General features: G+C 39.6%; 2 long non-coding RNA genes across 2 annotated transcripts; both read left to right on the top strand.

Annotated features, from left to right (window-relative positions):
• Positions 1-2,217: 2,217 nt before the first annotated feature.
• LOC122114160 lies at positions 2,218-25,684 on the top strand. Its single transcript, XR_006148536.1, has 3 exons — positions 2,218-2,228; positions 20,172-20,175; positions 25,006-25,684. It is a non-coding gene; the product is annotated as an uncharacterized LOC122114160 (long non-coding RNA).
• On the top strand, positions 15,146-17,021 carry LOC122114156. Its single transcript, XR_006148533.1, has 3 exons — positions 15,146-15,233; positions 16,595-16,690; positions 16,796-17,021. It is a non-coding gene; the product is annotated as an uncharacterized LOC122114156 (long non-coding RNA).

Below are 25,684 nucleotides of genomic sequence, written 5' to 3' on the forward strand. Positions count from 1 at the left end.
GCAGGCCTGTGGCGCACAGGGTCTGCAAGCAGTGAGGACCAGGGTCTAATCTGCCCAAGCCAAGAAGAGCAGAGGCCAACAGGTCCAGAAGTGTCTACACCCACCTCAGAAAAGCCACCTGGCCCTGGAGCAAGCTTCTTGGCCAGACTGTAAGGCCAGCCATGTCCTGAGGAGGCAAGGTTAGTCCAAACTGGCCCCTGCTGGGAGGTTCCACATCGCCACCCACCTAGCAAGCCTGCGGGCATTGCAGGTCAACCATGAGCTGGAGGTGCAGGAGGAGGAAGGGGTGCTGGTCGTGTTGCCATTGGTGGTGAGAGTGGAGAAATGAGTGGTCTCAGAGGCAGGGTGTTTCATCCCCAAGTTCAGCCAACAGCCTGTGCCCCTTTCGGTACCACCGAGGCTGCCGCCAGGCCTATGGGCAACACCAGAAAGGCCGCTGATGTAAGAACCTCCCGGCTCGTGGTCAAGACCATTCTGGAGGACAACCAAGGCAATGACAAGTTCCCCTGGTGATGATCTTAATAAGCCTGGAACAACTGGGAGATATCCAAAGGACACTGCCCACTGGTTTTCCAATGCCTCTGCCAGGGCAACAGTTTCACAATATTTCCACTCTTACCTTACCCCAGGACCCTAGCACCTCATGGCTACTCCTCCCTCCTTAACTCTTGCCCTTGTACAACTTGAAGGAAGATGTCCTAATTAACAGGTATCTCTCACGTGGATTGGGTTTAGAAGATATATAAATTAATAAGTTTTAATACTCTTGGAGATGGAGGTGTTTTCTCCCATTCATAGGGAACAGCTGTGTGAAGATGCAGCATGTGCCCACACACAGACCCACAAAGTGCGCACATTGTGCAGATTATTTGTGGATAGGGAAAACAGTCTAACATGGTCAAAATCAGTGAAATAATTTTATACTAATATATGAATAAATAAGTGCAATATTGTGGGGGGATTTCAAATCACAGGGAACATCTGTATAGAGCAAAGAATAGACATACACATGTACACAACAAACACACACAACCAGTGTGTTTGTGTGTCTCAGGCTCAAATAAAGCATAGACTACTCAATGGGCCTCTGGATAGGGAAAAGGATCCCATGTTTTCCAAAGGGAGGAAAAGATGTAGGACCTCTGACTCAAGATTTCAATACTAGGTACTCAGGATCTTGGGATAAGAAGACCATGATTCCAAAAAGATCAGATAGGAAAGTACAGGAGCCTGTCATTTCCACTGAACTACTCTTCCCCAAAGGCATCTCACCCTCAAAATCATTACTGGAAGTGGAGTTTTTTTTTTTTTTTAATTTATTTTATTTGTGAAAATACTGTACACAGGGGTTACAATTACATACCCAGGATAATGCGTACATTTCTTACCAAGCATTGCAGCCTCCTCCTTTGTTTACCCTTCACATCCCTTTGCAGCCTCCCCCCTCCCCCCCCAGTCCCAATCCTCCCCCCGCCCCTGCACCGATATTGTGAAGCTCGTTTTGGACATGACAACTTGTACTTCTCATTGTTGCAACAGGCCCACCTGTATCCTTAAACGACTTGTTTTTCCCCATCTCCTCCACAAGTTATACTGACATCAAATATAGTGAAATCAGGGGTTATACTGTGGGGGAGGGACATACAAAGCAACAAAGAAATAATCTTATAAATGCTTTAGAAACACATGCATGAAATAAATAAAACATTAAAATACATATCTAAGGGTTCATTTTCCTAACATCACATTATCTGACCTTTTCCGTTTGACTCAAATATATACTAGATATTGCAAATAAGGGAAACCATGGGGCCTATGTTTCTTTGGGCCTGGCTTACTTCGCTTAATATAATTTTTTCCAAGTCTTTCCATTTCCTAACAAATGGGGCAATGTCATTCTTTCTGATGAAGGCATAGAATTCCATTGTGTATATATACCACATTTTCTTGATCCATTCATCTACTGAGGGGCATCTGGGTTGGTTCCATATCTTAACTATGGTAAATAATGCTGCAATAAACATAGTTGTGCTGGTAGCTTTAGTGTGGCCTTGTTTGTAAACATTTGGGTAAATGCCCAAGAGTGGGATTGCTGGGTCATAGGGGAGTTCTATATGGAGTCTTTTGAGGAACCTCCATACTGCTATCCAAAGTGGTTGAACAAGTTTACATTCCCACCAACAATGCAGTAAGGTTCCCTTCTGTCCACATCCCCTCCAGCATCTGTTGTTGTTAGAATTCTTGATTTTTGCCATTCTAACTGGAGTGAGGTGGTATCTCAATGTTGTTTTGATTTGCATTTCTTTTATGTCTAGGGAGGTTGAGCATTTCTTCATGTGTCTATTGGCCTTCCTTCTTTCTTCTTCAGAGAAGTTTCTCTTTAAGTCTTTCGCCCACTTGTTTATTGGGCAGTTGTTTCTTCCAGGATTTGTTGTTGGGGGATTTAATTTTTTGAATTCCAAGTATATTTTAGATATGAGACCCTTGTCAGTTGTATGGCTAGTAAAGATCTTCTCCCAATCCGAGGGCTTTCTATTGATATTGCTAGCTATGTCCTTTGCCATGCAGAAGCTCTGCAACTTTATGCAATCCCATTCGTCCAACCTTTCTTTGATTTGTTGTGTTTCTGGGTCTCTATTCAGAAAATTTCGGCCTGAGCCAAGGAGACTTAGAGTTTCTCCTATTCCATCCTGTAATGTTTGCAGAGTGTGTGCTTTGACTTGGAGGTCTTTGATCCATTTGGAGTTGATTCTGGTGCAGGGTGATATATAAGGATTTAGCTTTAGTTTCTACAAGTAGTTAACCAATTTTGCCAGCACCATTTACTGAAGAGGCTGTCTTTGTTCCATTCTATTGTTTTAGCTCCCTTATCAAAGATTAGATGGCTATAGGTCTGTATGTTCATTTCTGGGTTTTCAATTCTATTCCATTGGTCCTGAGGTCTGTTCTTATGCCAATACCAAGCTGTTTTGATTACTATGGCTTTATAGTAGAGTTTGAAATTTGGTATTGATATTCCTCCAGCAGTGTTCTTTCCGTTGAGGAGCGTTTTTGCTATTCGGGGTCTTTTATTGTTCCATATGAATTTTTGGATTGCCTCTTCTATTTCCTTGAAGAATGAGGTTGGAATTTTGATAGGTATTGCGTTGAATTTGTAGATAGCCTTGGGAAGTATTGGCATTTTCACGATGTTAATCTTTCCAATCCAGAAGCATGGGAGCTTTTGCCATTTTTTAAGTTCTGTGTTGATGTTCCTTTTTGAAGATTTTAAAGTTTTCATCATAGAGGTCCTTCACTTGTTTGGTTAAGTTAACTCCTAAGTATTTTATTTTTTGTGGCGCTATTACAAATGTAGTTGCTTTCCTAATTTCAGCCACACTTTTCTCATTGTTGGCATACAGAAAGTCCTTTGATTTTGGGGGGTTAATTTTATACCCGGCTACTTTGCCAAAGTTTTGAATCAGCTTGAGTAATTTGGGAATGGAGTATATGGGATTCTTTAAATACAAGATCATGTTGTCTGCAAAGAGGGAGAGTTTTATTTCTTCTTTCCCTCATTGGATCCCCTTTATGTATGCAACTTGTCTTATTGCTGTAGCTAGGCATTCTAATACTACATTGAAGAGAAGTGGAGAGAGTGGACATCCTTGTCTTGTTCCTGAATTAGGAGGAAATGGCTTTAGTTTTTCACTATTAAGTATAATGCTGGCTGTAGGTTTGTCATATACAGCCTTTATTGTATTGAGGAATGTTCTATGGATTCCTAATTTTTCCAAAACCTTCATCATAAAGGGGTGTTGGATCTTGTCGAATGCTTTTTCTGCATCTATTGAGATAACCATGTGGTTCTTATCCTTGCTCCTGTTGATGTGATGAATAATATTATTTGATTTGTATATATTAAACCAACTTTGCATTCCTGAAACTAATCCTGTTTGATCATGTTGTATGATTTTTTGGATGAATTGTTGAAGTCGATTGGCCAGTATTTTGTTGAGAATTTTTGCATCAATGTTCATCAAAGAGATGGGTCTATAATTCTCTTTCTTTGATGAGTCCCTGCCTGGTTTTGGGATGAGGGTTATGATGGCTTCATAGAATGTGTTCGGTAGTGAACTTTCTCTTTCAATTTCATTGAAGATTTGGAGGAGTATTGGTGTGAGCTCTGCTTTGAAGGCCTTGTAAAATTCCGCTGTAAAACCATCTGGTCCTGGACTTTTCTTAGCTGGGAGGTCTCTTATTGCTGTTTCTATTTCAACGATTGATATGGGCCTGTTAAGCTGGTTTAACTCATCTTGGTTTAGTTTTGGCATGTCAATATTTGCTAGGAAAAGGTCCATTTCTGTCAAGTTCTCAAACTTATTAGCATAAAGTTTTGAGAAGTATTCCCTTATAATGTTCTGAATCTTGGTTGTTTCCGTGGTGATGTTTCCATTCTCATCTCTGAGTTTATTCATTTGGGTGTGTTCTCTTCTTTTTCTGATAAGATTTGCTAAGGGTCTGTCAATTTTGTTAAGTTTTTCGAAGAACCAACTCTATGTTTTGTTGATTCTTTCTATAGTTTTTTTGGATTCTAATTCATTTAATTCTGATTTAATTTTGATTATTTCTTTCCGTCTACTGGATTGGGGTTTATCTTGCTGCTCTTTTTCAAGGAGGTTTAGATGTGTCATTAAATTGTTGGTTTCAGATCTCTCCAATTTGTTGATGTAGGAGCTCAGAGCTATAAACTTGCCTCTGAGTACTGCTTTTGCTGTGTCCCAGAGGAGCTGGTAATTTGTGTGTTCATTTTTGTTGAATAGCATGACATTTGAATTTCCTTTCTAATCTCTTCCATGACCTACTCGTGATTCAGCAGTGTGTTGTTCTGCCTCCATGTGATACCGCACTTTCTTTGGTGGCTTTTGGTGTTGAGTTCTAATTTTATTCCCTTGTGGTCAGAGAGAATGCAAGGTATAACTACAATGTTTCTGAATTTGGACAAGTTTGTTTTGTGGCCTAAAATGTGGTCTATTTTAGAAAATGTTGCATGTGCTGCTGTGAAAAACGTGTATTCTGATGCTGCTGTGTGAAATGTTCGGTAGACATCTGTTAAATCTAGTTGATCTATGCAGCTGTTTAGATCTGCAGTTTCTCTGTTGAGTTTTTGCCGAGTTGATCTATCTAGTGGGGAGAGTGGTGTGTTAAAATCCCCATTGTTTGGCGAGTAGATATTTAGAATTGTAATATCCTCCTGAAAGTGAGATCCCTTAATTAGTATATAGGCACCTACTTTATCTCTTCTCACGAATTTTAATTTGAAGTCTATTTTATCTGATATTAGGATTGCAACTCCCGCCTGTTTATGGGGGCCGTTTGCTTGGTAGATTTTGTTCCAACCTTTAACATTGAAAATGTGTTTGTTTTTACGGGCAAGATGTGACTCCTGAAGGCAGCAGATAGAAGGGTCTTGTTTTTCATCCAACTAGACAGTCTATGTCGCTTAATTGGAGAGTTCAGTCTGTTAACATTAAGAGAAAGGACTGAGAGGTATTTGGGAGTTCCTGCCATGTTATTTACCTTCTTGGAGGTTGCTAAAACTGGGTTCTTCCTATGGTTCTTGGATTTTCAGTTTGGGTGCAGTTTCTTGACCTTTATTGTGGTCTTGTTGGTTTTCTATGTGTAGGACATCTTTAAGAATCTTTTGTAGGGCTGGTTTGGTGGAGATGTATTGTTTCAATTTTTCTTTGCTATGGAAGGTTTTTATTTGGCCTTCAGTTATGAAGGAGAGTTTAGCTGGGTACAGTACAGTATTCTTGGTTGATAGTTGTTTGTTTGTAGGGCATGGCATACATCGTTCCAGGCTCTTCTTGCTTTGATTGTCTCTGCTGAGAAATCTGAGGTGATTCTAATTGGTTTTCCTTTATAGGTGATTAATCTTTTCTCCTTGACAGCTTTAAGGATCTTTTCCTCGGTCTGAGTTGATCCTGTATGGATTATAATGTGACGGTGGGATGTCCTATTCTGGTCTGGTCTGTTTGGAGTTCTAAAAGCTTCTTGTATCTGAATAGGCCTATCTTTTTGCATGTTTGGGACGTTCTCTGCTAGGATCCTGTTAAACAAATTTCCTAGGCCATTGACTTCCGTTTCTAGGTGCTCCTCTACACCCATTATCCTTAGATTAGGCCTTCTGATGGTGTCTTCCAAGTGTTGGATAGATCTATCATATTTCTTGGACTTGTCTTGGATGTTTGTATATTCTTTCTCCATAATATCTAGGCTGTCTTCAATCCCTGAGATTCGATCTTCTGCATGGTCTAACCTGCTGTCAAGACTTTCTACTTTGTTTTTTATCTCTTTTCCTTCTAATTGGTCAGCTCTGATGGCTTCAAGTTCTTTTTTGAAGCTTTGTTTTAGATCTTGTATGAACTTCTTTACTTCCTTAATTTGATGTTCAGTGTTTATTCTCAGATCACTTAGTTGATTGGTTATGGTTTCCTTGGACTCCCATTCCTTCTCTTGGGTTCCATTCAGCATTCCCTTTGTGGTCTCCCTGACTTCCTTCAGCTCTTTGTTAATGGATTCCATGAATGCCTTTAGTGATCTTTGTGTATTCTCTTCCTGGTCTCTCAATTCCTGTATTACTCTTTGATAAGCTTCCTCCTGTTCGTGGGATTCCTGTAGTTCTCTTTGGGTGTTCTCAGCCTGTTCACGCCATTCCTGCCTTTCTCTTTGAGTATTCTCAAGCTGCTCATGCAAATCCTGTATCAGCTTTTGAGTAGCTTCCTCATGCTTATGATATTCCTGTATAAACTTTTGGAATACCTCCTCTCTCTCTCTATCACGCTCATACAGAGACCTTTGTATGCTTTCAATCTTTTGATTTATCATGTTTGCCAGCAGTGTTTGTAGAGCTATTTGGGAATTCTCCTCTGGATTATTCATTATCTGTTCTGTCCCCTGATTATCGGGTTTGGGAATTGAGATACCCAGATTTACCATTTTTCTTGTGTTTTTCTGGCTTACTCTGCCCATTTGAGATGAAAATAGCACCAGTTTTGTGCTAGAATACTATCTTAAGGCAAGCAATCAACCCAAGTCTTAATTTGCACAGTCAATTGTCTACAGATACAATCAAGTTCAACAGATACATCTATTCAACATCAAACAACTATACGTAAATGGGCTATGAACTGCAAAGAAGAATTTGGAAGACCAGAAATTATTAGGGTTAGGGAGAGATGTGGGTAAAAAAATAGGAATAGATTGATGTGGGGAGGCTCTGTGGGAGTTAACTAAGTCTTAATCTCAAAGCAGGAAATAGGTTGGGTAGGATGAAAGTAGAGAGAGAGAGAAAAAAAAAAGAAATGGAACAGGAAAGAAAAGAGACCAGAAAAAATAGAAAGGTAGAAATTAATAAAATTATGTAGAAACGATTACAATCTATTTAGATCAGAACGTGAATTTATTGAGAGAAGGGGAGGGATATAAAGGAGATGTGAAAAACTTAAAAATAAAAATGCTTAAAATATTATATAGGTATACAGAGTTAGTACTGCTATTAAGGAATTTAAGTCTTAGAGGTTTTGAATTGAGTAATAAATTTGTGGATTGAGTGTGTACACAATGGGGGATAGGGTCTAATAGTCAACTACGGGTTTATCTGAGGGTGTGTAGGACAAGAATTAAGTCACATAAAGAAGAACAAAAGAGAGGAGAAGGTGAAAAGGATAAGAAAGGAAGAAGAAAAAGATGAGAAGTTCAGTAGAGCTAAACAAAAAACAAAAAGATAATTTAAAAGAGAAGAAAAAAGAGAAAGAAGACCAAAAAAGAAAGCAAAAACGCACACTCCCATATCCCCAAAATAAAAATTATAAGAGGAAAAGAAAGTTTCTGGAAAACATTTTTTTAATCAAAAAAGGCAAAGATTAAAGATTGAAAAAAAGTTTTAGAAAAGAAAAAAAAAATTTATCTAAGGTACCAAAAATAAAAACTAAAAAAAAAAAAGACGAAGAAGAGAAAAAAGAAGAAAAACAAAAAAACAAAAAACAAAACAAAACAAAAAAACAAAAAACTTCTTTGATTTTTTTTGGGAGGAGTGGGAAAATTCCTGTATCTCCCTTGTGTCCCTAACCAGCCTCTTGTTGGAGTCTCTGGTCTGCTTGTGGTCCTGTGGCTTGGTTGGTTTCTTAAGTCAGTTTGTTCGAACAGGCAGTAAAATGCTCTGCTTTACCCAGGATTTGGCGATCCTCCTCCCAGGCTAGTTCATTGGGAGACAGATCTGCTTTGAGTATTCCAAAAGAGGGGGATGCAGTGATGAGGCTAGGTTCTGGTAGCTTTTCCTGGGCTGGTTTGTGAAAACCTCACAGAGCCCAGCCTGGAGCCATTCTCAGGGTTTCTGTTTACTGATTTTCAATTGCTTGTCCAGGTTGCTAGAGGGAGGGGCAGCCTCTGGCTCTGATTACCCAGTGAAGAAAACCACTCCTAGGGCTGGCGCCCGAGCTGGGTGACTTTTCCCTGGGTGGAGCTGAGTCTGGCAGGTCACGCCGCCGTTAAGTTCTTGTGACCTGCTAAATGACTCGTTTTATTCCAAGGCCTGAGCTGGAGCTAGCAGCTCCTCTGAGCTTTGTTGGTATCCAAGATGGAGATCTCCGGTGCTGGGGGGGGGAGGGGTGGCCTTCCCTCCTCTGCTCCCTGAGAAGGAGTGAGGACGTCAGGCTTCTACTCACGCCGAGTCTTAGTTCCTGGGTCTTCTCTGGTCTGCGAACTTCAGGATGAAGATGTCTGCTCCTTGTCGGTTCTTGCTGGTGTTGAGTAGAATCCGCTCGCCTGCTGCATCTGGCTCCTTCGCCAGGACTCTCTGTTGCTCAGGTATGGCGCCTGCGCTCGCCCGCCAATGCCACAGCTGCCGCCGCAGCGGCTGCTGGCAAGGGCTCAGACGTGTTTCCTTTCCTGGGTTTCCTTCTCTGGCCAAACCCTCTGTCCTGTGATGGCTCACTTGGTGTAATTCTCTGACTTAGGACTGTTCACTGGAACTCTAAAACTGCTTTCTATGCGAGAGCTTACTTAGACTCCAGCTTCTCCTCTGCCATCTTCCCGGACTCTCTGCAAGTGGAGCTTTGTCTCAAGTAGTAGTATACAATCTTTGAGGAAGGAAACCTCAACAAGGTCAACCAGGCCATGAGTTCAAGCCCCAGGACCAGAGCCAAACAAATAAATAGTGACAATTAAAAATTTTACGAAAAATCTTGTACATTAAAAAGGGTTTAAATGTTTTTAAGAATATGCAGGTGAAAGATGATTCATGGAAAGCTGAGAGACACAGGTGGTGTCCCTCAACCTGGGCTCCAACTGTGAGGCAGCTGGAGAGGCACACTGGAGCCAAGGGGTTCATAGCCAGGCTGCTGAGAAACCAACACTTCATGTCATAGGAAGCATTGTGTGTGAGGGCTCAGAGGCAGAGGGAAGAGGAGGAGGAAGCAGTTGAACATCACCTTTACCAGCACAGGTGTGGATGGACATTATTTCCAGGTGCTTGATAAACCTGAAGCAACCACTCCTGTCCACACTACATTATATACATCAAGAGGGAGAGGTTCCAACAGCACTGTTCTTGCAAAGTGCCCCTTTCATTTTCCCTAGAATGCCGGAGATTGGCATGTAGGATATAGAGGGGTGTTAGCTACCATTGATGTCATGCCTTCATTCAGTGGGCTCTGGTGGAAATGTGATGGCTGTCAATGACATGAGTGCAAAAAGAGGTCTAGGGTGTTTCTTGTGAGCAATGAATGATGAAGAGGCAGTAGTCTGGCTTTCATAAAGTCTGAACATCTGCAAGATTCACAGGAGTGTAATGCATTGTCTATAGCTAACAATGTCCTGTGCTGCATTGTCTGTAGCTAACAATGTCCTGTGCTGATCCCATGCAAAGAAACCTGATGCTCTGTTACTCCCCTCATTGCAGGTAAAAAGAGCTTCCAAACTGCTGTCTGCTTCAAGGGGTAGACTAGCACAGCTGCGTTTAGGAACACGTCACATGCTGTGACATGATAACAGAAGATCCATCAGGGTTTTCCCAACATGGAGCAGAGGCAGTAGAAATCCATGTTCATCAGTCAGATCTGCATTAGGAATGATCGTGTAACCATAGGAAGCAAAGACACCTGAGCCTGTGCAAGATTCTATCTTTCTCCATAACCACCAGCAGCCTTCTTGCACACTCAGTCATTAGCTAATATCCAAAAGCAGATACTGACTCTGTAACAGGGTCTGTACTGGATTATGATGTGGCTCATTCCTTTTACCTTTACCCCCCAGAAGTTTCTACACCAAATGTAACCTTGTGTCGAATATAAATTTATCTAATAATGTGGAAAAATAAGAAAGTGACCATCAGTCTAAATAGAAGGAAAGATGTTTACTGTGATGTCTTATACTTCCTGGTCTTTATTCTTCTGCTTTATTGTGATGACATTAATATACACCTTTATTTTATTCTTTACATAGTTTGTATAGGTAGATTACTTATTTGCTAATTCCATGATGACAGCATTGTAACGGGGTTAAAAATCCCTTTCAATAAGGGTTTAAAGTGATAGTATTTTCATGATCATCACAAAAATAAAAATGTAATCAAACAATATATCAATACATTATTCTGATAATATAACCATCCGAATTTGAAAATAAATATGACTTGTTTATTTGGTAGGAGCTAATGCAAATATATGCCTTTCATTTAATTTCTTTTAAAATAGTGCTATATGATGAGTTCTCAATAATGCTTGACATTTCAAATATTTACATGGTATAATGAAAATAAAAGAATACTTCCATCACCATGGTAAGATAAAGAAGACTTCAGTCAAGAGAGTAAATTAGTTTAGAGAAATATTTAAAGATAATGGCAATTCCTATTAACTTTAATTGAGAAGAACTGGAATTTGACATTAGAGCTTCCTGAATTCAATGGTATTAACAATCATCTGGTCCTTACACTAGCAAAACACTAGGGGTCATTCAAGTCATATATGTACAGACATTTTTCTCTTTACAACTTATGGACTAAATTTTTCAGACTCCATTCAAAGGATAGGTGGATAATAACAAAGGAGAGTCTAATAATGCTCGACAAGAAATGTACTCATTACATTACTCATGTAACTATAACCCCATCTACACAGCATCTTTGCAATAAAATAAAATTTTAAAAGACACCAATGGCTCCCACTTCAAATTCTACCTAACTGAGGGTTGAGAATATGTGGTTTGAAGGCCATCCTGGACTGAAAAGTTCACAAGACCCCTTTTAAGCTGATAGAGCTGGACACAGCGGTGTGTACATTTTATCCTAAGCTATGCAAGGGTGTGAGGTTTGGAGGATTACATTGACAATTGGGTTATTTTAAACTCATATTCACCTTTTGCTGCCACCTTACTGGGACTCCAAGATGTGGTGTTTAGCTGCTTCTTTCCTTGAAAGTAGAGACAGGTCTTCAACCACTGAATAGGATGCATAGCCCTTCTTGCTGGCTAATCATGGAGCACAGGAGTGAGCTACAGAGCAAAATACTATCTTTAAACTGGATTCAGATGCAGAGAAGACTGTTAAGAAATGTCTACTTGGGAGATAAGAGATTTCAAACTCAGAAGCTATTAAGAAAAAACAGGCAGATACAATTCTACATGCCCTGACATTCAAGGATCTACTCCATCCACACAGATTTTGGAGTAATGTTGTGTGATTTGTGACTAGACATCACTTTTATATTAAGGAAACACTCCCAATTTCATCAGAAAGAACATCCATTTCAGCCTTGGAAGGGAACTGTTTCTGTGTGAATTAATCTGTTCTCAAACAGTAAGGGATGGGCTGTGTGTGATGACAGAGACTACAGGACAGTGTGCAGAACCTGTGGTCCAATCATGCTCCTTAACTCGCCAACATTGGTCTCCAGGGATGGTAAAGAGTTTCCTCAACAAGTAGTTTTCCAAGGCACAGGATGTGCAGCAGCCAGACAGTGTCGTGTCCCCAAACAATAGCACTTTGCAACACAATGGACATTACAAGGCAGTGCACCTGCCTCAGTCTTTTCCTTAATGGTGGCCAGATCTTAGGCACTTGGGGACACCTACTTCGACAAAAAAAAAAAAAAAAAAAAAAAAAACAGGATTAGGAATTTGAAGCATGTCAGAGGCTACATTGTAAAAATAGTACTTTCTATTTTTTATTTTTTAAATTTAATTTTATTATAAAGATGCTGTACAACGGGGTTATATTTACATGAGTAAATCAATGAGTACATTTCTTGTCAAGCATTGTTATCCTTTCTCTTATTGTTCTCCCACTATCCCTTCCTAGTTTGTATTATTTATCTTTTTATCCTCATGCTTGTTCAGCTTCCTTGCTTGTCTGGTCCTCTATAAAATGAGCCACACTTTCAGTCCACCTTCTTGAATGTTAGTTGGGATTTGATCATGATCCTTGAGATCTCCATACTCCTGTATGGTTAGGAATATATTCATGAGATACTGATATCTGACAAATGTTTTCATGATTATATTTTGATTCTATGAGCTCATGACATAACTTCTACTGATTCTTCATTTTGCCTCAATCCAAGTTTCCATATTGGATAATTACAGTATTAATCGTTGGGACAACCATAACAACATTTCACAATTTTAGTGTTTAGAGTAGCAGATAGAAATTGTTTTGTCATATATTTGATTGCTGGAAGGGGAAATAATGTGTCTGTGTAGCTCTGACAAAGCATCCTGTTCTTCAGCAGGTTTTGATGAAGGTCCAGTGAAATTTCAGCCATTGCATTGAGAAAAATACAGTGGATTTACTCTTGTGTTTTAATCTGGGAAATTTACATTTCAAATATGGACTCCTTGGTGTGGGTGCTCTACATATAGCCTGGGATGAGATGAAGTAAGGTTCTCACTAAGAGCTATAAACCTTGACAGGATCACATTTTGCTCATCAGAAAATTAGTCATTGTTCCATTGTACATAGACAAATAGAAAGAAATATGTGATTTAATGCCCAATTATCATGGAGAAATAATGTAGGTTTACTAATTAGATTTTAAAATAATTCCGTGAAGTTTTATATTCACATATTTAGGTGTAAACATCTCTGCTGTTATCCAATTTATTTTCTTTTGGTTGGTTGTGGGGCCTGAACTTTGGGCCTGGGCACTGTCCCTCAGTTCTTCAGCTCATGGCTAGTCCTCTACCACTTGAGCCACAGCTCCACTTCTGTTTTTTTCTGCTTATGTGGTGCTGAGGAATTGAACCCAGGGCCTCACGCATGCAAGGCAAGCACACTACCACTGAGCCACCTTCCCAGACCTCCAATTTATTTTTTAAATGTTATGAGCTCATTGACTGTAAGAAAGGCCGTTTTTTTCCTGTGTCCATTTTTTTCAGCCATGATCACTCTGATTAGTTTATTAGATCCAATAACTATTATTTTTGGTAAATTCTATTTTATTGTAAAAATGCTGTACCTAAGGGTTACATTTACATGAGGAAGCCAGTGAGAACATTTCCTGTCAAGCATTGTTACACTTTCCCTAGTTATTCTCCTTCCATCCCTTTCCTCCCCCACCACCCTCACCCCTTCACCCTCCCCTTTACCCCTCCACCCCCGCCTTCCCTGAAGTTATAAAGTTCATATCCAATATACTCTCTTGTGGATATGTTGCAGTGTGTCATCCTATGTCTTTGTTTCACAGTTTTGTTAATCCTCTTCCCCTCCCCAATTAGACAAATGTATATACAAGATGCAGGGTATCAAAATCAAGTACAGTAACAACAGGGGATATACCGTAGGGGGAAGAACATACAGAGGAAACAAAATAATCACATAGTACATTAAAAATAACAACAATAAAGAAAGACCTCTTGTGTCCATATCTTGGGGTTCATTTCACTTAGCATCATGTTATATGGTCATATGTACATACCTTTTGAGCTTTTTCTGCTCATCTGATAAAATTGTCCTATACATACACTAGTTATTGTAAATGAAGGAAACGATGGGACTTTTATTTCCTTGGGTCTGGCTTACTCCACCTTAGGTCTCTGGGACTGTCTTTTTTTCCAGTCCTGTACTTGAACTCAGGGCCTGGATGCTATCCCTGAGGCTCTTTGTGCTCAAGGTTAGTGCTCTACCACTTGAGTCACAGCACCACTTCTGGCTTTTTCTGTGTATGTGGTACTGAGGAATTGAACCGAGGAATTCATGCATACTAGGCAAGCACTCTACCACTAAGCCACATTCCCAGCCCAGGACTGACTGTCTTATTTCACAATTAGTCGGGTGATTCTTACTCCATCCTCATATCCACTTCTCTTCCACCTGCAACTGAGAGCTATTCCTCTAACTGTTCTTCTCTCAAACCCATGTCAGAGGAATGATAATCAGGAGACCTTGTCTGCACCAGGAGTGCATGTTTACCATAAACCAGGTCCAGCATCAAAGCTCTATTCATTATGTGGAGGGGGAAGAGGAAAACAAGAATTTATTTCTATACTCTGCTTTGCTCCAATAGTGTGTGAAATACTTCAGTTAACAGGGTTGCTATAGGAACCTGTCATGTAGGGCCTGGTACAGATGGACTCTGACTTTGGCAGTGCCTGGTCTGTGAGCTACTGGCCTTTGGGGGAGCATTGCTATCTTTGTCCACCTGCAGCAACAGCTTGGAGTCACAATAAGATGGTGTATTCATTGTTAAGCAAATGTCCTGTCCGTGTCTTTTCACTTGTGACATCCAGCACTAGGGTGAAGAGCTTCCTCACATGCTGGACTCCAGGTGGGAGCCTTCCTCATTGTACTCTGGATTTATCACCTGTGGCATTTTCCCTTGTCTTCTCTGGGCTTTGCATCTCTGGTGTCCCTCTTCACACTTCACTATGCTACATGTCATCCTTTCAGAGCTTGCTTATATCATAAACTCTAAATTCAATCACTGAAAACTTCATTAATTACAATACCCTGGTATGTTTTTTTGTATCTGGGACATCATGTCTTGACTGAGATACTGAAATATGGCATGTTGGTACAGCTGTGCTGGCCCCTTCCAACCCCTACTTATTTGCATGTGCCCAGAACACAGCCCACTACCCTGAACAGTTCTTGAAAGCTGCTCACATCCTGTGCAGGAGTCAGTCCTAGTCAGCACACAGCATGGACATGAAGGCCCCTGCTCATTTCCTGGGGTTCCTGCTGCTCTGGATTACAGGTAAGGAAAGACTACGTTGAGGATCTCCTCAGTTTGCTGTAGTCAGTGATGCTTGGCTGTTTATGAAGCTTTCTTATAATATGCTTGATTCTATGTATATTTATTACTTTTCCAATGCCAGGTACCAGATGTGACATCCAGATGACTCAGTCTCCATCCACTTTGTCTGCATCTCCTGGAGACAGAGTTTCCATCACTTGCCGGGCCAGTCAGGGCATTAGCAATGCCTTAAACTGGTACCAGCAGAAACCAGGGGGAGCTCCAAAGCTCCTGATCTATGATGCAAAGTATTTACAATCCGGCATCCCCTCCAGATTTAGTGGCAGTGGATCTGGGACAGAGTACACTCTCACCATCAGTAGCCTGCAGCCTGAAGACATTGCTAATTATTACTGTCAACAGTATTATAATAACCCACCCACAGTGATACAAGCCATAACATAAACCTCCAGGAAGCAGAAGTGTGAGGCTGGGCTGTCCCAGCTGCTTTCTTCATGCTTCCTCTTGCCAGAGCTGTCCTAGAATCATAGGACAGGAATCCTGCCCAGGCTAACCTGGACCAGTGAGCTTCTATATCTCAATCTTTGGAATAAGTGTAATTATAGATGTGCAAAACTGGCACTGTGCTAAATGTTGAAATATTAATATTACATTCCAGACTATAAACATGGAAATACTCTGACTTTATCCAGGTTATTTTATTCTTGAATAGATATTCACAATGTGCACAAAGACACTTCGAATTTATTTCAAAACTTTTATTTTGAGAATTTTCAATACTTTATGCATGAATTTCATCAGCAAGTAAAGACAGTTTGCCACTTCCTTTTTCTGCTTCAGGTCTTTTGTGCTTTTTTTCCAATTAGTTTTAGCTTTTCTTATTGTATTTGGAGAGCCTCAGTACAATTTTAGGTACTGAAAGTAATAGTGAACATTTCATAGTTTAATGCAGCTTGAGTGGTAAAATGCTAAATAACCATATCAATGAGTACAAAGTTTGTTGCAGAGTTTGCCTACTTATTAAAACAGGTATTTTCCATTATTCCTGACCTGCTGATATGTAATGGATAGCTGTTGATGCTATTAGAAATATTGTTTCACATAAATGTAGACAGTTATAGTTTTTCTCTTTAACTCAAGCAGAATGATGAAATGCAGAGATCAGTTATCTAATTTTAAAAGAGATTTCTACTTGTGGAACATATTCGACTTGATCAACAAACATTGCCTGAGAAAAATAAGGAATGCGAGAGAGAGAGAGAGAGAAAAGCAAAGTAGGAGATGGAGATGAATGGAAGGAGAGAAGGGGGGGGGGGTGAAAGGAGGATAAATTTAGTTTATTTCTATTTTCTAAATCACAGTTCCACTTATCAACCAAGCTGAAATTATCAAGAGAAACACTGAATACAAACAACACTGTTGCCATTCTGTGCTCTCCCCTGCAAGGTTCACTGAAGGTGAGATGTTTCTTGAGCTTAGTCCCTCTGTCCTCCAGACCAGTTCCCATCAAGAATCACAGCAGTGTTCCTAGCTCACTGAATCTTCTCTGTTTTAATCTCAAGAATCAAGGAATCTTTGACAGTCAGAGGAACAACACTGACGTCTTTTATTTATAAAAAGAAAAATGGAGAAACCTCAAGATAAAGCAGATCTTCCTTAAGTCAGAAGCCCTCTGATTCTCAGATTGACAAGTGAACATATGCATACAATTTATGTATCATATTTATGTATATATACCTAATGTATGAGATACAGTATATAATAATTAAATATATATTATATAAAATATATTATGTGTTATTTTGTATATATGATGTATTATTAGATATTAGTCTATGATTTTTCTGATTTTCCCTATGTTATTGTTTTCACATTTTTTGTAAAGTTGATATGTACAGGGGTTACAATTACAAATGTAAGGTAATGAATAGATTTCTTTTTGAATAGTGTTCCCCTCTCCCTCACTATCTCCAATGTCTACCTTGCCAACTACTCCCCAAGCCCAAGTTGTAAAGTTCATTTCCAATATATTGTCTAATAAGTATTATTGTCACATTGTTTTGTTATTATATGTTATGTCATTTATGTATCTTCTTAAGATTTAACAAATTTTTTAAACAATGTATAGGTGAACTCTTCTATTTTACAAAATATTGTCCTACTGATTATAACTTTACCTGGAAATATATCCAACTAATCATAAGGAATAACTTGAGGGAAAAACTCACTCTGAAAGAGTTTCTATGGTAGGTATTGAAGTTTTAACTAAATATCATTAGTTAAGTATTAGGGAAAAGGTATACAAAAAGGTGAATTAACAGCAAGTTAACCCTGCTTTCACTATATTTGATGTCAGTATAACTTGTAGAGGAGATGGGGAAAAACAAGTCAATTAAGGATACAGGTGGCCCTGTTACAACAATGAGAAGTACAAGTTGGCATGTCGAAAACGAGGTTTACAATGTTGTGGGGGGGGTGGGGGGGTAGTGGGGGAAGGCGGGGAGGATTGGGTGGGGGGGGAGGCTGGGAAGGGATGTGAAGGGTAAACAAAGGAGGAGGCTGCAATGCTTGATAAGAAATGTATGCATTAACCTGCCCATGTAATTGTAACCCCTCTGTACAGTGTGTTCACAAAAAAAAAGAGCAAGTTAAAATGACAAATTTAGGGCATCTCTCTTTTATAGGCAATGTTTTAACAGTGGATGTAGGAGGAAATGTGTTGAGGAGTTGGAGATGTACTTCAGGGGTTTGTTGCCATTGAAGAAAATACTAAGGATTATGAAATATATGATCCTATGAGTGAAAATAGCCAAGGGAAAAATTGGTCCATGGATGGGAGAAGTTAAAATCCCAGAGAAAGATACAGAAAAGTGTTCAACACTACTGTAACAGTTACACAAATGAGGATGCTGAAGCAGAGAATTAAGGAACTTAACAGCTGCCACACTCCATAAAGCATGCAAGGCCGGGGACACCAGGGCACATTGTTTGACCTCAGGCTCACAGAATAGCAGCTGGATTGTGTCTATGGATGTGCATTTTACCTTGAGTCTTCAGAGACATACATGGAATAGAGTGGCACAGATCAAAATGCTTTCTTGAGACACATCTTGCAGATGGAAAAGGACAGGTTAATTTTTATTGGGGAACTAGAGGACAGACAGGGAGGACATTCAGAGCCAGAGAACTTAAGCCAAAGTAAGGAGAGGATCACACTGTCCGTCAAGACATGCATGGTTGAAGACCAGCCATCCAATGAGCACAACTTGAAGGAGCAGGAAAAACCTAAGGTGGGTTTAGGTAGACCTGATTTTCTTTTTCTTTTTCTTTTTTTTTAGTATTCCACAATCTTTATTTTTTAATTGTGAACATACTGTACAGAGCGGTTACAACTACATAGGCAAGATAATGAGTATATTTCTTATCAACCATTGTAGCCTCCTCCTTTGTTTACCCTTCCCATCCCTTTCCCAGCCTCCCCCACCCCCCACCAAAGTTGTAAAGTTCGTTTTCGACATGACAACTTGTACTTCTCATTGCTGCATCTGGTCCACCTTATTTAAACAACTTGTTTTTCCTCTTCCCCTCCACAAATTATACCGAAATCAAATACAGTGATAACAGTGGTTATACTGTGGGGGAGGGACATACAAAGCAACAAAGAAATAACCTTATAAATGTGTTAGAAACAATCCATGAAAGAAATAAAAACATTTGAATACGTATCTTAGGGTTCCTTTCCCTAATATCACCTTATCTGACCTTTTCGCCTTGACTCATACATATACTAGATATTGCAAATAAGGGAAACCATGGGACCTATGTTTCTTTGGGCTTGGTTTACTTCACTTAATAAAACTTTTTCCAAGTCTTAACATTTCCTAACAAATGGGGCAATGTCATTCTTTCTGATGGAGGCATAGAATTCCATTGTGTATATATACCACATTTTCTTGATCCATTCATCTACTGAGGAGCATCTGGGTTGGTTCTGTATCTTAGGTATGGTAAATAATGCTTTATTCAACACATGTGCTAGTAGCATTAGTATTGTGTACACAAGAGATCTTTATGTTCATGATTCCTACCTGAGGCTCAGGGCATAACAGTCTTATTACACAAATTGTGAAGTGGTTGATCTCCACTCTCATATCCACTCTTCTTTCCTCCTGAATCATAGCCATTCCTAAAATGTCTTGGTCTCAAAGCCAGGTGTGGGGGGACGTTATATGTACCAGGAGTGTATCAAAAGACAGGTCCACCTTCAAAGTTCTACTCATTAAATGCTGGTAAATAGAAAGGCATGAGTTTTACAGTTTCATTATAGCTTCCTTTGGCTTCAGAAGTGTGATATTTCAGGTCACAGATACATCATAACAAGGGTCGAAGTTGGTGAATCTCTCAAATCCAGATCCACATGCAGTTCATTTAGTAAAGGATGATGAAGAGAACTCTGACTTTGGCAGGGACTGTCCCTGTGTGTGAGTTTCTGACTGTGAGGAGCAGTGTTATTTTGTGTGCCTGCAGCAGCTGCTTGGACTCACAATGATGAGAGGTTGATTCACTGACATGTAAATGTCCTGCTAGTGGCTCCCCAGATGTGACATCCTGCACTAGGGTGGACAGTGTCCCCACATGCTGGTCCTGATGTGGGAGCCTTCCTTACTGTGCTCTGCCTTCACTGTCTGTGGCAGTTTTTCCTTGCTTCCCATGCTAAGGATGTCTTCTCCATTCCTTGTGGCTTCATTGCCTTGCTCACCCTTTACTGTGTTTCATTTCATCAAATCTGAACCTGCTGGCACCACAAGTTCTAGCCCAGTTACTCAAAAATGTTATTCTGAACTGGAAGAGACGATAGTGTAAGAACATGAAGGTTTATGAAGCAGAAGAGACTGAAGTAGATGTGAGTTCTTGGTTTAGGGAACATCTTATTTTGAGGGGGGTCTTTTGAGGCTATTGATAGGAGACAGGAATGTTACCTGAGAGATTTGGAGACTGCTAGCTCAGAAATTCATGAAGATCACCAAGCTACATATATAGCCATGTCTTTTAAATCTTTTCAACCCAGCTGATTTTCATGTGCCCTGAGCACAGCCCACTGCCCTGAGAACTTCTTCATAGGCTGCTCACACCCTATCAGGAGAAGGTTCCATTCAGCTAAAAGCTTGGACATAATGGCTTCTGATCAGCTGCTGGTTCTCCTGCTGATCTGGCTCCCAGGTAAGGAAGAACAATGTTGGGGATTACTCTTCTCATATTAATAGAGCAGCTTGTGGCTTCTTGGAAGTACTTGGATAATATCATTAATTAAATGACTAATTGTTTTAATGTTTCCAATTTCAGTTGCCCATTGTGATGTCCAGTTGGCTCAGTGGCCATCCCTGACTGCATCTCTGGGAGAGAGAGTCAACATCACTTCCAAAGCCAGTCAGGTCATTAGCAATTATTTACATTCTTACCAGCCAAGAGCAAGGAAAACTCCAAAGCTCCTGATTTATTTTGCACCTACTTGGCAATCTGGGGTCCCATGGAGGTTCAATGGAAGTGGAGCTGTCACAGAGTTCACTCTCAGCATGAGCAGCCTGCAGCCTGAAGATTTTGCCACTTACTACTGTCAGCAAGGTAATTACTTATCTATCCCTGTGACACCAGTCATAACGAAATCCTCCCAGGGAAGCAGAAGTGAGAGGCTGGGCTGCCCCAGATGCTTACCCTGGTGCTTCAACTGCTGACAGAACATCTCAGATGCAGCCCCCTTTTTAAGGTCACTGGAAAGCATTGGGAGATAGGTTCTGGAGTCAATTGCATACCTTAACTGTCTGTCCTCCTGCTCACCCCAAGCAGCACACACCTGCCACTGCTTTTTCTGTGGCTTACAAAGAACACTGCTCTGTACTCATGTATGGTCCAGTCTGTCCTAAAATTCTGCAGTCAGTCAATAACGAAGCCATTCTAGATATGTCAGGGTAAGTTTTTAAAGGCAAGGAAAAATACCTTGTGAAAACATTTTAAAAACAATTTTTTGAAGAAAAATTTTCGTTAAAATTTATTTGAAATCAATTTTAGATTACCATGGAATAATTTTATTTGAAGTAGAATATGATGTTTGCTAAATAATGAAATAAACATGTGAGTTTAGTAATTTAAACATTTATCAATTTCTTGTCAGGGAATTTTTTTCAGCAAATGTATTTTTAAATACTCATTTCAACTTTCAGGTTAAAATATCCATCATTTTAATCTAGTTCTCAGAAAATTATTTTATTTTGATACCGAGTAACATATTATTGTTTTACACTACTGTTGTCCAAACCATAGAAAGTAGAGTGGAAAAATAAGTTTTTAAATAACTTCAGGAAATATCAAGAAAAAATTAACTAAAACTTTGTATCATGTTTTGGAAGGTTTGAACATGTTTTGGAAGGTCTGAACATTTTTTTTTTCTGGAGCTTGACCTTAGAGCAGATATTCAAAGCACCCTTGGCTTCTGGCCTAGTTCAAATAAATCCAAACTGTAGAATGGAAATAAATATATGTGAATAAATCAAATACATTTAAGACACTTGTGGGAAGTGGCGCTGTAGCTCAAGTGGTAGGGCGCAAGCCATGATCTGAAGAGCTGACTGACAGCGCTAAGACCCAGAGTTCAAGGCCCACAACCGACACAAAAAAAAAAAAAAAAAAAGAATTAAGACACTTGTGGAGTCATGCACTAGGTACAGTTACACACATATTATATCTATATTTATCAGAGTAATCAGAAGTGACTTCCATATATCATAGAGACATAATTAGAGTCATAAATTCACATTTAGTAATTAACATGTATTCTTACACATGGAAATTTATATGGAAGAACAGAGCTGGATTGGGAGGGATGGTTCAGAATGATGGTTCAGAATGATAGGTAAAGATGAATTGTGTTTATAACCTTGCATGTTTAATGGACATCATTTTGTACAGCTACTGATTGATATTAAACATAGAATTTAAGACAATTGATGTGTATGGAGTTCTCACTTGTCCACACTCTCACCTCTGTCCATGTTCCTTGCATATTGTGGATCGATAGGATTGAGTTCCTTCCACCTTCCAATCTTATAAGTGATTATAAGATGTCCCATCTCATTCAGAATATAAACAGGAAAGCAGAGAGGGAGAGGAGTGCTGGGAAATGTATTTCCTGAAGAGACTATGCTGATGGGAGCCCACAGCTGATGACCAGTGAAGTCACCGCCCAACTCTCAGACTATATCATTGAGGGCATTGTCCAAGACCAGGTACACACATGCCTCTTCCTACTAGCAACTTGTAACCATAGCAAGAGTTTCAGGAAGTCTCAGTTCATGGAAAATGAGATATTATCATGAAATATGTGAGGGACCATTCTCAAATAGAAACATTTCTTGACAAAAAGGAAGCAAACAAAACTAAACATGTATGTAGTATTATTTTCTTTCCTACTCAGAATGTGTCCAGAATTCAGGATCATCAAAAGCATCCCTGAAAGCATGTTATGAATACAATATCACAAAACCACTTCACATCTACTGAGTGTGAATCTGACTTTCAGCAAGTTAACAAGTAATCTCTGTAATGTTTGGGAAGTCATATTCATAAGAAGAAGAGTATCACCCGTAGAGAGATGCTTTTTACTCCTCAATTACCCTATTAAGAGCACTTCTATTTAAACCACATTTGTCTCTCTCACACAAACATGTGTTTGGACACACACACACACACACACACAAACATGACACACCTGTGTCAGTCATTTTCTATAACAAAGTAACTGACCTAAAATCTGAATAAAGAAGAGTTGGTTTACCTCAGTTTTAGATGCAGAAAATCCCCAATGCCGAATCTTCATCTGTCTTTCTCTGGTGAGGCCTGTCTTGCACATGGTACAATATGTTGTGTTAATAAAGAGAGAACCAGTTGTAATTTGAGGTGGCCAAGCCTATGGTTGTCTTCATTTGATAGCAGGTAACTATTATGAGAACTGCTTCACTGCATGAGAGTATCTTTTACCCTCTGGTGAGCAGTGGTATAACCTCCAATCCCATAATACAATCACTTCCCACAAGTCACCTTTTCCATTGGCCAGGTTCATCCATTGGGGCATCAGTACAAACATCCTGCATGTGCGCTTCCTTCCTTCAGGTGAAGTAGAGACTGAAATCTCTGAGACAAATAAACAGAGACTGGTTAAATTGGATTGGGACTGGAGACATTTGGAGATTTTATGTTAATTTAAGATAATCAAAATTATATGTATATATATATGTATATATACACACACACACACACACACACACACATCTATATCATTTCAACTAGTTACACAAAATGGACTCACCTCTGTATGTCAACTGATAAGTACACTATATTTTGATCCTTTCACCCTAGCAGTACTCTCCAGAGGAAACTTTAACAAATCCTTTGATTAATTTGCTGTACAAATACATTGTGGAAGAATGATAAGATATTTAGTGAATTTACAAAACTGTTACATTGAATTCATACTTTCAAGTGCAATAATTTCTCTCATTAGGTTAAAAGACCATTAGGGTACTTACTACCTGTAAGAGAAAATTTTGTCATCCTTGTCAATTCTATACCCTACATCTTAATATGAAGATCCTGGCAAATAGAGGTGCTAGCATCCCAAAGAAATAACTTGGTAACTATGGTATGCCTCTTCATCTAGCTCAACTCTGTGCTTTTATTGTTCAACTATTTTGAGAATCAGTGCTGCTGATGCTTGACACTGTGTCTTTCTCTAGACTAGATGAGGGAGGAATGGAGGACCCAGGCACAATGTCCATTCCTTTCCTAGAGTCTCTCCTGGACATAAAGCTGCATATCATTGGGCCTCTGATGCTGTTTTAGGGTGGTGGAGTGATGTGCACCCTGTTTTTCCTCAATTCCAGATATTATCAGTGGAGTCATTCTTTCCATGCTGCAGGCATCATGGATTTTATTGGTTGTCACCAAATAAAGAACACATCTGCTTGTACTTTTCTCAGAAGAGCAAGCCTTACCTCCCCTTGACTCTTCTCACACTGTTGCCCCAAGCTGGCTATTTGCATACCCTAAGGAGGGCCTTTCTTTCTAAGTCTGAGATAAAGGCTCAGATCAGAACTTGCCTTGACCTGCCAAAACTCCTCATTTCAGTCCTAAAAAATGAAGACCTTGTCTCAGCTCCTGTGGCTGTTAATGCTCTGTATCCCTGGTAACAGCAAAGGAGGATGAGAAATGAGAGTGGGTGGCAGGGTGAGATCTGAGATTCCAGTTGTGCCCTATCCATGTGTTAGATGTGCAGGTCTTGTTAATCATGATGGGGTACGTGAGGATTAGGTCTGCAGAAGGAGTGAAAAACCTATGTTTTGTGAGAAAAATGTATTATGCCTAGAGACCTATTTATGCTTAAAATTGCCTCTCTTTTTTCACGTTAATGAGCATGGAAGATAGAGAGATGCCTTTTCCTTCTTAATTAAATCATTTAAGATCATTTCTACTCAAATACCCCATTTCTCTCTCCCCCGCATATAATCTGTACTAGTTCATTAGTAAAACAAATTTCTTGTCACAAGCTATGAATAAAGAGTTTTAACTCACAATTTTAGATCCAAAATGTTTTTACATTATAAGTCAAATCATGTAATATTAATTATAGGTGATACATAAAAATAAAAATAAAAAGCATGTCTCTGTATGTTGTGTATAACTTTGAACTTCTATCTTATTCTAATTTCAGAATCAAGCGAAGATGTTGTGATGACCCAGACTCCACTCTCCCTGCCTGTCACCCTAGGAGAGCCGGCCTCCATCTCCTGAAGGTCTAGTCAGAACTTTCTATATAGCAATGGAAACACATATTTGAAATGGTTCCTGCAGAAGCGAGTGAAGTCTCCACAACTCCTGATCTAAGAGGTTTCCAACAGAGAATCTGGGATCTCAGAAAGATTCAGTGTCAGTGGGTCAGGCACAGATTGCACATTGAAAGTTAGCACTGTGAAGGCTGAGGCTGTTGGGGTGTATTACTGCTGTCAAGCTACACATGATCCTCCCACAGTGATACATCCCTGAACTAGAACCTCTCCTCTGGCTGGGTGAGCAGCCCTCATGTGTTGCTTGTCTGGGAAGCAGCGGAGAGGATTGTCTGAATGAGCTGATGAGGAAGACATTGTGATCAATGTGACTGGGTGGACATGAAGAGTATTTGATAATTGGATGACTTGCAAACTACAAAGAGCAGGAGAAAATCATGAAAGCATAAAGACCAGAGACTTTAGGTAAACAATGAAGTATCTATGTAAAAAATATATTTGTCTCTTAAGTTGTACTATAGACAATCAGTGATATAAGCATCAAGTATCTTCTATGATTTTATTCCCTTCATAAGGAAACTTATAAAACTTCCATCATGAGCATGGTTTTGGCCCATA

The sequence above is a fragment of the Dipodomys spectabilis genome, unplaced genomic scaffold (genome assembly GCF_019054845.1).
Source record: "Dipodomys spectabilis isolate Male_0828 unplaced genomic scaffold, ASM1905484v1 ptg000106l, whole genome shotgun sequence".
Lineage (NCBI taxonomy): Eukaryota > Metazoa > Chordata > Mammalia > Rodentia > Heteromyidae > Dipodomys > Dipodomys spectabilis.